The sequence below is a fragment of the Sturnira hondurensis genome, unplaced genomic scaffold, assembly GCF_014824575.4.
Source record: "Sturnira hondurensis isolate 20B ecotype Veracruz unplaced genomic scaffold, ASM1482457v3 Scaffold0002640, whole genome shotgun sequence".
NCBI classification, from domain to species: domain Eukaryota; kingdom Metazoa; phylum Chordata; class Mammalia; order Chiroptera; family Phyllostomidae; genus Sturnira; species Sturnira hondurensis.
In genome coordinates this window covers 3,640,023-3,652,060 of record NW_028075271.1, presented here as the reverse complement: position 1 = coordinate 3,652,060, position 12,038 = coordinate 3,640,023, and the positions used below count along the sequence as shown (strand labels likewise).

The following is a 12,038-nucleotide window of genomic DNA, read 5'->3' as shown; positions in this document are numbered from 1 at the left end:
TGAAGGCGACCTGGATTACACTGGGAAAAGCCACCCCCCCACCCCCCCCCCCCCCACCGTAGTGCCTTCTCTGTCTCCAGCGCCACCAGAGATGGCAGGGTGGGATGGGCGTTGCAAGCGCTGGGCACCCGGTTCCCGATGCAGTGAACTGCACAGACCGAATGGAGCAGCGGGCTGAGCCCTGGTGGGCACAGCGAAGCCCTGGGGCGTGAGCTTTGCCCTCCCCACCCATCCAGCCGGCCCACGGCTTCCTCTCCGGGCCGCGGGGACAGTGCACTCGCGCACTCCAGCTCTGGCGCCCTGGCTGACGGTCCATTTCAGCCCAGAGGGAGACAGTTCACGAGACCCTCTTCTGTCCTGGTGTCACAAAGCCTTAAAGAAGGAGCCCCTCCAATCAACGTATAAAAGCTGATTCCCGAGCTACGGCTCTTACTTGCTTTCCAGGGCTTTCTCTGGAAATTACTTACTTAGTGACATGAGGGTAAAGGTGGGAACAGGGTGGCTAAATCCGAAGGGTCCCCCCACGTCTCCAGTTTCCTTCGGAGGGTGGGGGAGAATCGGTGGTTTCCGTACCCGCACGAGTTTGGGAGAGGTCGGCGGAGTGCCAGCCTCTCCCAGCCTGGTCCACGAAGAGCGACAGTAAAGGTGAGGATGGGCGGCGGGGTGGGCATCCGCGGGTCTCGGGCTCCATCCCTGCCAGCCCCCGCCCCCACCGCCGCCTCTCCGGAAGGTACCCTGCGTGGCCGCTGTCCTCCAGCACGTGGCGCTGCGCCCGCTTTTATCTTCGGAACCACGTTGGTTCCTGCGCTGGCAGCAGGGCTCAGCCACTCAGTCGGCTGGCATTGAGTAGCATTCCCTGAATCTGCGGCTTTCATGACGTCTCCCTGCGTGGTCCACCACTTTTCTCCCAGCCGGAGGTTCTTTTTTTTTTTTCCACCACTCTTGCCGTTTCCCTCCTTCCCTCCACCCGGTCTCCCTCCCCCGCCCGTGCCCTAGCGCACACCGCCCCCTGCCCCTCCTCTGGCCCCGGCGCGCAGCCCTCCTCCCGGCGCTTGGCCGGAGGGAGCCGGCGGAGACGACCGCACCTGCCGGAGAGGGCGGGCGGGCGGCGGGGTGAGATCCGCGGGAACCGGGAAGCAAGACCCAGGGCCGGATGCATCGCCAGGAGGATGGAGTCTCCTGAGAGCCTCCGGGGGCTGCTGTGGAATTTGACCATCTGATATCAGTTTTTGTTTGTTTGTTTGTTTTGATTTCCTCCTCTTGCCATCCAACGTGTAGTCAATTATTAAATCTTACTCCGTTCCAAGAGAGGAGATCATGATTGAGTGAAGCCACCGGTCCGCAGCAAGGTAAGCGGTGCACCGGCTTGTTCGAAGGCGAGACGCGGGCATCCATCTGGGCAAGACGTTCGGTGCCCTCGGGTCCCCACCTCCCCCTCCGCGGTCGCCGCCACCGCGTGCATCTGCGCTCCTCCGAGGAGGAGCAGGAGGATGCCCAAGTCAGGGGAAGGGAGCAGCTGGTTACATAACAGAAGGGAAATCTGTTTCACACGGTTTTCAGTAGCAACTGAAAACTCGCAGGGGGGGTGGGGGAGAGAGGAGGGGTCTGCAAGCACCGGCGCGGAGACACCCCGTCAGTTACTGCGGGCAGCATTTCGGCGGCGTGGGCAAAGACGACAGGCTCTGGCGAAGTGGCCGGGGCGGCTTGCGCCGTGGTCGTTTACAGTTGGGAAAAGCCCATTGTCTTAATGCAAAGCTGCATCCTTGTTCTTTGCTTAGAGGAAGGAGAGAGAGGGAGAGAGAGAGAGAGAGAGAGAGAACCTGGGGGAGAAAGAGGGAAATGCAGGGGGGGCGGGGGGGGGAGAGACAGGCAGAGAATGGAAAACAATAACTCCTGTTCTCTATCAGTATAGCCAGAAATGTGATATGAATGTAAACAGTGAATGAAAAGCTCTCCCTGTGAGTCAGCCGAATTATTTTGCAGTGGGAAGGGGGGAGCCTTCAGGTAAGATGAGGTTTTATGGCACTTAGGGGGTTGGATGAATCGGCTGACTGGCTTCCTCGCGGGTATATTTTCATTTGCATCCAGACGTTCAGCGAGGACTAGTTGTAACAGAAATAACGTTAGTAGCCCCAAAGCCCAATAATACCTTGGGCCGATCCACAGGTATATCTCTCGTACCTGACTCAATATGGAGAGACTCTTGGGGAGGAAACACATTTTAATAGAAACAGCCACAGAAATAGGGTGAGGTTAGTGGAGAAACAGAATACCAGAATTTTCCGAAGAATCCCGCCTCCACTCCTAAAAATGGAAGGAGGCGGGGGGGGGGGGTCGTGTTTGGGAGTTGGAGATTTATTATATGTTTGGAGTGTCTCCTGCCTGCCATTGCCCAGTTTCTGATGGTCCGAGGGAGCCCACGCGAGGCAGGGTGCCGTGCGCGCTCCTGCCGGCGCCGTGACCTGCCCACCTTTCTTCTGCCGAAAAACGGAGGAGGGGGTGCCCAGACGCTGCTGGGAAAGGGAAAGGGGCTTGTTGTCCTCGCGGCTGAGCTAATGAAGCTTCGCCCATTTTGCCTGGAGAAAGAGGGAAAAAAAAAGCTCGAGTCTCCATGGCGACTCAGGTGGGAGGGGAGAAGGCAGCGCCAGTTACCAAAATAATACATATTGAAAAAAACTGTTGGACAAAAACTTTCCCAGCTCCAGGAAAGAAATAAGCCAGCCGCGTGCCCCATGGAGGGTCCCAGGCCAGCGGCTTTTCCCAACTTCCTATCTGCGACCTTGGAGGGGGCGCGTAGAACCGGCCGTTGTCCTGCAAACCTCCCCAAGTTGTCCTGGGGCCCCTGAGACAATGAGGGCCGGGGGTCCGGGTTCAGCACCGAGGCCAGAGCTTGGGCGTCTGGTTGCACCGCCCCGCGCCCTCCACCCCGCTCCCCCCACCCGCTCCTCCCCCCCCACCCCACCCCAGTCTCCCGCCCTGGGCTGCAGCCCCAGCGAACTGTCTGTATTCGCTCTTAGGTCGCGGGAAGTCAGTCACTTTCTCCAAAAGACTGATTCCCTTCCCGTGCAGAGTCTGGGTAGCTAACCCTCCGCGGGATTGCGTGGGACAGAGAAGCTTGCAAATCATCCATTTCACGCGTGGCGGTGCATCAGAGTAGCTATTCAAAATCAAGGACGCAGAAACAGCCAAAGATCTGAGGTGAACTGAGAATGGAGACAGATCCCGTTCTTGGGGGAGACAAGGGACAGAGAGAGCGCGCCCCATCACAGATCAGTCCCTGAGGACAGCGGTTTGGCTTTCAGAAGCCAAAGGCTTCTGAAGTACCCATTCATTCTTCACGCTCTGGCTGTCCTCTCTCCAACTTTTTGTGGGAGGCAAATGGTAGAAAGGCCCTCCGGTCCGGAGACACCAGCCAACCAAGTCCTGTGCAGGGGTCCTGAGACCCACCCGGGAGGGTGGAGAAATAGTGTACCCTGAGTGCGACCTGGCAGACTCCTCTGCGGGGCAGTGAGCTCCAGGAAAAGGAAGAGGGTGTGTTAGTGACTGTTTCCAGCCAGTGTGAGGGGCTCCGTGTCTAGGGTTGCCATCCTAGGAAACCGAGAGCAGGACTCACTTTTCTGAATAGAAACGAGGAAGAAAGTGCAAGAGGGGGCAGCTGATTTTCACTGCAGTTCCATTCAAGGGAACCCAGGTGAGTTGCTCTAAAATTCTGCCTTCAGCTCAGGCAAGGCTGGGCCTCTGCCCTCCTCTCCTCACCTTTGGTAGTGGGTCCAGGCTCTCCCACACCCTCAAACAGATTGATAAGGAAAATAGCAGGGAAGGTGATAGTTACCTTTCGAGTAGGAAGTGTTTTAAAGGGGCCTTCAGGTGTTGCAGGCCCAGTCAGGGTTTGGCAACCGGTTGGAAATGCTCATAAAGCCCCTAGAATTTCCCTGGAGATTCTTCTCTTTTGAGGATACCATTGTGCGTGTGTGGTCTCGAGCTGGTTCTGGTTTGTTATTTTTGAGGGCAGACGAGATACATCTTGGTTTTTCTGGCTGGGCATGTCGTTGCTTTCGAAGATGATGTGTGCGGAGCACTCAGGACTCCGTTAAGACGGTGTGTTTTTTTCCTTCTGGCCTTTTTTCTCTCTTTTTTTCACGATCGCTAGTGAAGGCCGAAGCAATCTAGCAATCTATTGCAAAGCTGGGCAAAGGGGGAGATAGTACACTGTTTCTTATATTTCAGTTTCTGATGGACATTAACAGGTTTACCTCTGGGGTAATGGATAAAATTGTTGCTAGGCAGAAGTGATGTGTAACGTTATGACTTAAAGCAGCTATATCCTGACTTCGCTCCTTCTGATGTTATCAGCTGAAGGGATGGAGAGACCACTTACAAAGATAAAGCCGTACGAGCATATGGGTTATTAGATAGACAAAGTAGCACATGTGTGAGTTTTAAAGTTCAATTTCTCTCATGAATTAAAAAATACAGATGAGGATGTAAATAACCTAGGTGTACGACATTGCTCAATCAATAATCTCCAGTTCTAGTAGATTCCATGCTCATGTGTCCAGTGCTAACTTACCCAACTCTGACTTGCTTTCTTCCTCGGTGGTTAAGGGCTGAGCAGTGTTGTGACTTATGCAAGTCAGTATAGCACACTCCAAAATTATTGGTTTGCCCATTTCAAGTCAGGTTTGTTGAAGAGAGCAACTTAAAATTTATCCCTGGGCACTTGAAGCCATTTTGTAATTTGTTAAAAAATTTACTATCTCACCCTGGTATTTCCTAAACATCAATAAATCACATATTCACTTGTATGACCCAGGTCTTCGCTCACTATGTAGGACTTGCAGAGGTGGTTTCCTTTGAATATGCCAAAGTGTTTGAATTTTCTTTCATTTTCCTCCCAGTCTTCTCCCAAGCTATCTCTACAGGATAAAAAGAAAGCAAGAGATGAGAATAGCTGTTTAATGTACAATAGGAAGAGTCATTGGAGATTAAAAATAAGTAAATATAGCCTTATGGGAGCTAAACCCCATTCAATGATTTTCACCAGTACAAAGTGCTACTTCCCTCAGGGGTTGAATGCTGATCGTGTGAATCTTCATGAAAGCAAGATAAACCCTCTTAATTAAAATGAGCAGGTGGGCAACAGGGAGCTCTCCACTTTTCAACTAATTTTTTCTTAATCAAACATTAGGTAAGTAATATGTAGATTAATAAAGGAAATGGACCAGAGAGCATCAGAATAAAGGGAAGGAAGGAAGCTAGGGGAAAGGCAGTTTATTCAGTTTCACCAGATTTAAAGTGATGACACTTTTCAAAGTTGGGCTTTTAAAAAAAACACATCAAAACTTTATGGTTGGTGAAATTAAGATGTTTAAATTGAACAAATATGGATGTGTAGCTTATTCAGGAGGCATTTGTTGTTTCTTTCTTTCATTTTTAATAATGTTATGTAAGTACCAAAAGGGAATTGATTCATCTTGATATTTACAAAATTATTAAATTTATAATATCAATAAAAGGGGAATTGGTAGTTAAGTTGACAAATTGAGACACCTTTGTGGAACTAAGGCTTTCTTTCAACTTGTAGTTCAAGTGTTCAGAGAGACGGAAAAATAAAATGAAGTCTTTGGGGATAAAAACACATTTTTAAATGTATTTTAAATAATTAGTCCTAGAAATAATTAGGATCCTATAGGAAAAAAAAGGAGATTGTTATCATTTCAGTCAGAGCTCTGCTGGTATTCTGACTCTCATCTGACAAAACAATATAGCAAAATAACCATAATGTGTACATATTTGATATCATTTTATTAGCTGTCACTAGTAACACAAAATTATTCTCCTCAATTGAAGAAGGACAATGGCATCTGAAAAGGAAGGTCCAGGATTCCCTAAACTGGAGCCTTAATCGGTCTCGCATTTCAGATTTCCTCTCTGACTGTGCTTGGGACCAGGCACCCCCAGCACGCGTGTGTACAGTAAGGCAGTTCTTTCCATGGTTAGATTCTGGCTCATATTCACCACCATTGCTACTCCCAGTCAAAAGGGTGTGGTTTCCAGTATGAAACTTGACAAAATGAACCAGCAAGTGAATCGGTGGATGGAAAGACCCGCGTCGTTGCCCACAGTTGTTTTCCAGGTCTAAATCTGAATTTGTGATACGCAACACGAGAGACGGATCTAGGTATCCAGTTTGAACCCTGGTGCTGTAGTGGTTTCCTCTTTCACCTTCCAGGCTTCCAGGCATCCACTTCTTCTCACCCAGAATGAGAACTGGTTTGCTAGGTGATGCTTCAGAGTTTTCCCACACTCTCTCACAGAAACACGTGCAGGTAGAACACGTGCTTGGGAGGTGCGGCTTGGCGTGCAGACTCGGGTGCCCATGTAAACGCATTAACATGCAGCTCTAAGTATGCTCATCAGCACTCATGAGGTTTGGGCCAGTCACAGCCATCCCAACCTCGTGGGGCTCACAAAACAAAGGGTTGTTTCTCCTTCACATTGCACGCCTTTGCTGGTCAGCTGTGGCTCTGCCCCCTTGTGTCCCGTCTGATCAGGGACATGCCGTTCCGGTGGCCCGGGGAAAGGAGAATGCTCAGATATGGTGCAAGTCATCCCTCAGATTCCACCGACCGAAGACATGTCACTCCAATACCAACGGTCAGTGAAGTGGAGATGTGCGTTTCTGCCACAGTGAGGCACTGCAAGTCACGTAGCCACAGGTGGGGACACAGATCTTCTCACAGAGAGGGAAGGGAAAAATTGGGGGCAGTCATAGAATCCATACACCAACAGAATGACCTTGATCACCCTCAAGCTCTTGGTTTGCCTCCCTGTACAATAAAAGATAATAGTCATGACATCTACCCCTAAAGATGTTACGAGAATGAATGCAATCATATCAGAGTCCCAGCACAATGTCCAGCACAAAGCAGGCACTTTATAAACAGTAGATGCTATTATTCATTTGTTACAAGGTGTCGTTTCAATTTCATCCTCAGTAAGGCTATGTGGACTGTATTAATTAGATGGCTGTTGAAACTGAAAAGTCCCTAAATCTCATCAGCTTAGCAAATAGAAGATCATTTCTCATTCCTGTAAATCTAATTGGCTGATGTCATATAAGGACTTATCAGGTTTATCGTCTTAAACCGTTGGCTTCCAACATCTCCCGAGTATTGATATCCAGATGGCAGCTATGAAGAGAGGGAGGAATGATTATGCAGCAGACTTGTGATGATTCAGTAATTCTGAAAGTAATTCTGTCACTTCTGCCCGTATTCTGCAGTCACACCTAGCTACACCCTAACTGCCAGGGTAGCTGGAAACTGTAGTTTTAGCATCCAGGAGGAAGGGGAACTGGTGGGGTGAATACACTTGAGTCTGGCATGTATACCCAATGGGAAATGTGCCCATTTGGTGTCTTCAATATAAATGTCTAGCATCAGAGAACTCTAGCTAACATGGGTCAGGAAGACAGTAAGGCAAAACAGATGACTTTTCCCAATGTTGAAAAGATAACAGTGGAGGATTATGACTCACCCCAGCACTCTTTTGACATTTTTTCTGTAAATGCTGACTCTGACTAATATGTAGCATGTAGATAAATAGCATTTTTGTATGAGAACTCTAGGAACTAACTTCAGGAGATACGAACTTCAACCCTTAGCCATCCCAACCATAAAACCAGGATGACGTGAAATCAAAATGCTGAACCACAGACCATTGTTTGACCAGTTTCAAGATCCTGATAGAACTGGATTGGGCTGGTCTGCAAATAGAGAACTTTTCAACCCCCTCCCCTTGATCTCTGTGTTCTGCTTTCCCTCTCCCTCCCTACAAAAAACTTCTGCCTGAACTAATATGTAAAGATAGGCTTTGGAATAAGAGTCCCCCATCTTCTTAGGTGGATGGCACTTGAATCTCTTTCCTTCTCTCCAGCACCTGTCCCATGAGTGTGGCTTTCGTTGCAGCCAGACCTGCGTTCAGGAACAGAAATAGTATATTGTTGAGCCCTAGAATCATTCTTCAATGATTTTTTAAAATAAATTAGTGGTGTATTTTTAAAATTAAATTAGTTGGGATCTTTTGACTTTTGTGGTGGGTGTATTTGATTCTAACAAAAGGGATGCAAATTCATATTGTTTGACTTCTGGTAGCTGAACCATTAGACACAAAGAAGAGCTGACTTCACAACTCATGCACAGGAGCAAGTTTCTAATCTTGACAGTTACACCCACATTGTGTCTAAGAATGCTGAAGAATTAGATGCTGTCTTCCAGTATCTAGTACTTGCTGTTGACTAGTAATTTGCATTTTGTTTTGCATTACATAAACATCTATAAGTTGAACACATGCTCTCAGTTTAGGCTGAATTAATACAACAATCTTTGACTCCTGATAATACTACATGCACTTTGCAAATAATCTTGGAGAACTCCTGCCTGTCTCAAGAAGAGCAGGTACCTTTGGAAACTGACATCTGCACCTTTTCATTAGAAAGGAGATACCAGCTTTAATGACAAATTCACAGTCTAGAAAAGAGAAATGTCGAGAAAAGTCAGTGTCAATGTCATTGATATTTTCTAGACAAATGTCAATGTCTAGAAAAGGGGGAAACATGAGAAAGCTATGATAGAAAGAGCCAGAATAAATATGACGGTGACTCCTAATGCCTCCAGCTACCTATGTCTTTTCTACTCCTTGAACTTGGATGCCAAAACCATGGTCCTTTGATATAGGGCCCAAGGTTACCAACCTGAAGTAGTGAATACCCACCACTAATATGTGATAATCCTTCCATACTGGATTAGAGAATTCTTGGGACACTCTAAATGCCTTGTCATTCCCAAGCAAATAATGTTCTCTAATGGAACTTCTGTTCAATGAAGAGGGTCATTCCGGTGAATTCCCTCAATATATATTCACCCTCCTGTACATTCTCTGGCCCTTCTGGAATGACCAGACATAAGAAAGGAGAGAAAACTAGGAAGGAGGCAAATAAAGAACCTATTATAGATATGCTGTTATAAAAGGGGTTCTTTCACAACGAGGCTGACTGGCGTGGCCTCCTTTCCTTTCAGCAGCTGAGGACTGATAAGCCCCAAGCCAGCACCTCTTGTGCCACTTTTATGGCCACACGTGGGTCTCTGTTGGGCAGCAGGAAACATCAGAGCTGACAGAAGTCAACGTAGGTCAGTGGTTCTCCAAGTGTGTCCCCAAACTGGCAGCATCAGCCTCACCAGGAAAATGGATTTTACAAATACAAATTCTCAAGCCCACTTCAGACCTGCTGAATCAGAAACCCTGGGGCTGGGCCAGCCCTCTGCACATCACCTAGGGGTTCTGGCGCATCCTAACGTTCAAGAACCACTGGCTCAAGTTTGCCTCACATCTGCTTTGGGAAGAGGCAGCTGCTCCTTTTGCAGGCTTCTTCCCACAGTGAACCCCTCTAGTGTGCTCTCTTGAGAGCCATGCAGAGCCACACCTGGATCTGGACCACCTGTGCAAAACGTGATCTAACCTTGACTCAATGCCTGTGCGAGAAGACAAAAACAAAAAGGCTTTCGTTCCAACAGATGAAATGCACACAATCGCACTAAGTGGCAAAGGTCATGGGCACAAAGCAAGGGCTTCTCTCTTACCCTCCTTGTACAAATAAACTGCTTGGTCTTGTAGAATTCTGGTTAATCCACCCAGAAGTGTTAAATACTTATTTTAATTTAATAGTCTCATCTATTATCCTTTAAATCAAAGACACTGTTAGTGAAATAAGAAAGGTGTACTCTCGAGAAAAGCCACGTTAGGAAAATTAAATAGAGGACTTATCATGGCAAACCCTCATACAGTCCAGTGAAGATTAATTAGAGTTATATAATTATTCACTGTTACTTAGAACATCCCTCGACCATCTGCATCTCTCCAGAATGTGACTTTTCAAATCCACACCCTGCAGTATCACGGCTCCTTGGGCCAGTCAGTCAACAACTCTCTGAGGGGGTCTACTACGTGAAGAAGACAGAGGGAGATACAGAGCAAATGTCCTGATTCCAGCCCTCATAGGCATTAGACTTGAAGGACATAAGACTATCAATCAGTAAAATAAGAATGTACAACACAAAGAAGTGCGGCATTAAACAAAAGAGTGCTAGACTCTGAGTGAGGGAGAGGAACGTTAACAAGGGCTGGCGTCAGCAGGGAGCTGCTGAGGGCATGGTGGAAGGTTAAGGAGTCTTGGAGGAAGAATAGGGTTCTGGTGGGGAAAGGGTGAAGGGGAGTGCTTTCCAAATGAGCGATTCGTCTGCAACCAGCGAGCATTGCAATGTGGGTGGATGGGCAGAGAGATGGAGAAAACCAACAGCCATGTGCTGGCATAAAACCTGAGGCCGCAGATCATCACAAAGTAACTGCTTTGATTGGGAGCAAGAGAGAAGATACACAGCGATGTTAATTTGGCAGCCTGGGCAAGACAGGCTTGAGAGGAAACGCGGGACCACGAGACAGCCGGGTGCGGACAGCAGGGAAGGAGACCAAAGGACGCTCAGAGCAGTGAACTGGCAATGGAAAAACCATCCCACTTTAGTGTCCCGGTGATGCCGAAATTGCTCACGGGCTGATGATGGATTCAGCCCAAAGAAAGCCCTGACATCGCACCCCATGAGCAAGAGGGATTGCACATGGCCATAGTCCAGGTGTGGAGCTGAGGTCGTTCCAGTGAATAAATAGCACGGCAGGAAGGAGGCCGAGGGAGCGCTGCAGCAGAGAGCAGCGGCCTGTCATGTTCACGTGCAAGCAATTGGCCGCAGCCTTTCAGAGCATGTCTCGGGGGATTTGTTCTTCCAGGGGCCACATAGGGACAGGTATGCCCAGGCTTACAAATGGGATCATTGTTAATTCTGAAGATGATGGGACCATTTCATTCTGTGATATGGGGCAGAGAGGAGATTGGACTGCTTTCGTGTTTGCAAAAACGATGCTGCTTAATGTTCATCTCACAGTCACTCAGTTACGGATGTCAAGCAACAGCATTTCCTCTGCCCCTGGGGCAGCACCTGCTTAAGGTTGATGGGAGTCCCTGGAATTTCCCCCGGCTCTGAGCAGCAGGAACCAAGGTCCTGAGGAACCTGGAGTCCTGGTCTCAGAGTCCCCAGCGGGCTGCCACCGGTGGAAAAGTACACAATCACACAGACCGGCCTTGGTCCACGAGTAACCTCAGTGGCCACTCAGCACAATAGGAGGTGAGGGCCAGGTCTAGAGCTACCAAGTAAGCGAAGATCGCTTTCACAAGACCTCAGAATCACAAAAATTATATGACCTAAAATACCTTGTTCTGAGTTTTGTTTTTCAGGGAAATCATTTGTTTGGCATGAGAGTCTCGATTCTCTCTGTTCCTGTTGTGTGCGTGGGTGGGATTCTTTTAAATTAGCATTGCTGACTCTCTCGTGAGGTGCCTGGGAGAACAAAGAGGTCATGCGGGGCACTGGGTAATAATGGCTATTATGGCGTGGGGTTACTGATCAGGAAGGAAATCTTACCTGGAAATTCCTGATTGTAAATAATCACCAAAACAACACCAACGTATTCCCCCTTAGCCCGCCCATGAAGTGTGTCAAACCCGGATTGTAGAGCAACCGATGAAGAAGGTAACCTTCCCTGGTGGCACAGGGACACACAGAATTAGAGCCGGGATCATTTATTAAAAATCTACCAAACATCCTCCCTGGCTGGTGTAGCTCAGTGGATTGAGCGTGGGCGTGTGAACCAGACGATCGCAGTTCGATTCCCAGTCAGGGCACATGCCTCGGTTGCAGGCCAGTTTCCAGCAGGGGACCCACAAGAGGCAACCATGCATTGATATTTCTCTCCTTCTCTCCTTCCCTTCCCCTCTAAAAATATAAATAAATAAAATCTTCTTAAAAATTCACCAAACATTTCCAAATACACCTCCAATTCTTGTCTCTGAGCTAACAGGATTTTTTTAAATAAGCAGGTGTTAAACTATCCTGGACCTTTTCTGGTCACCCCCAACCGGTCCAAAGTAG

General features: G+C 48.2%; 1 protein-coding gene across 1 annotated transcript in view; it reads left to right on the top strand.

Annotated features, from left to right (window-relative positions):
- The first annotated feature begins 1,077 nt into the window (after window positions 1-1,077).
- KCNJ6 (potassium inwardly rectifying channel subfamily J member 6) overlaps window positions 1,078-12,038 on the top strand; it is a 185,584-nt gene continuing 174,623 nt past the window's right edge. The window contains exon 1 of the mRNA XM_037040636.1: window positions 1,078-1,349. The gene's annotated coding sequence lies outside the window, so the exon portion shown is untranslated. The remainder of the gene's footprint in view (window positions 1,350-12,038) is intronic.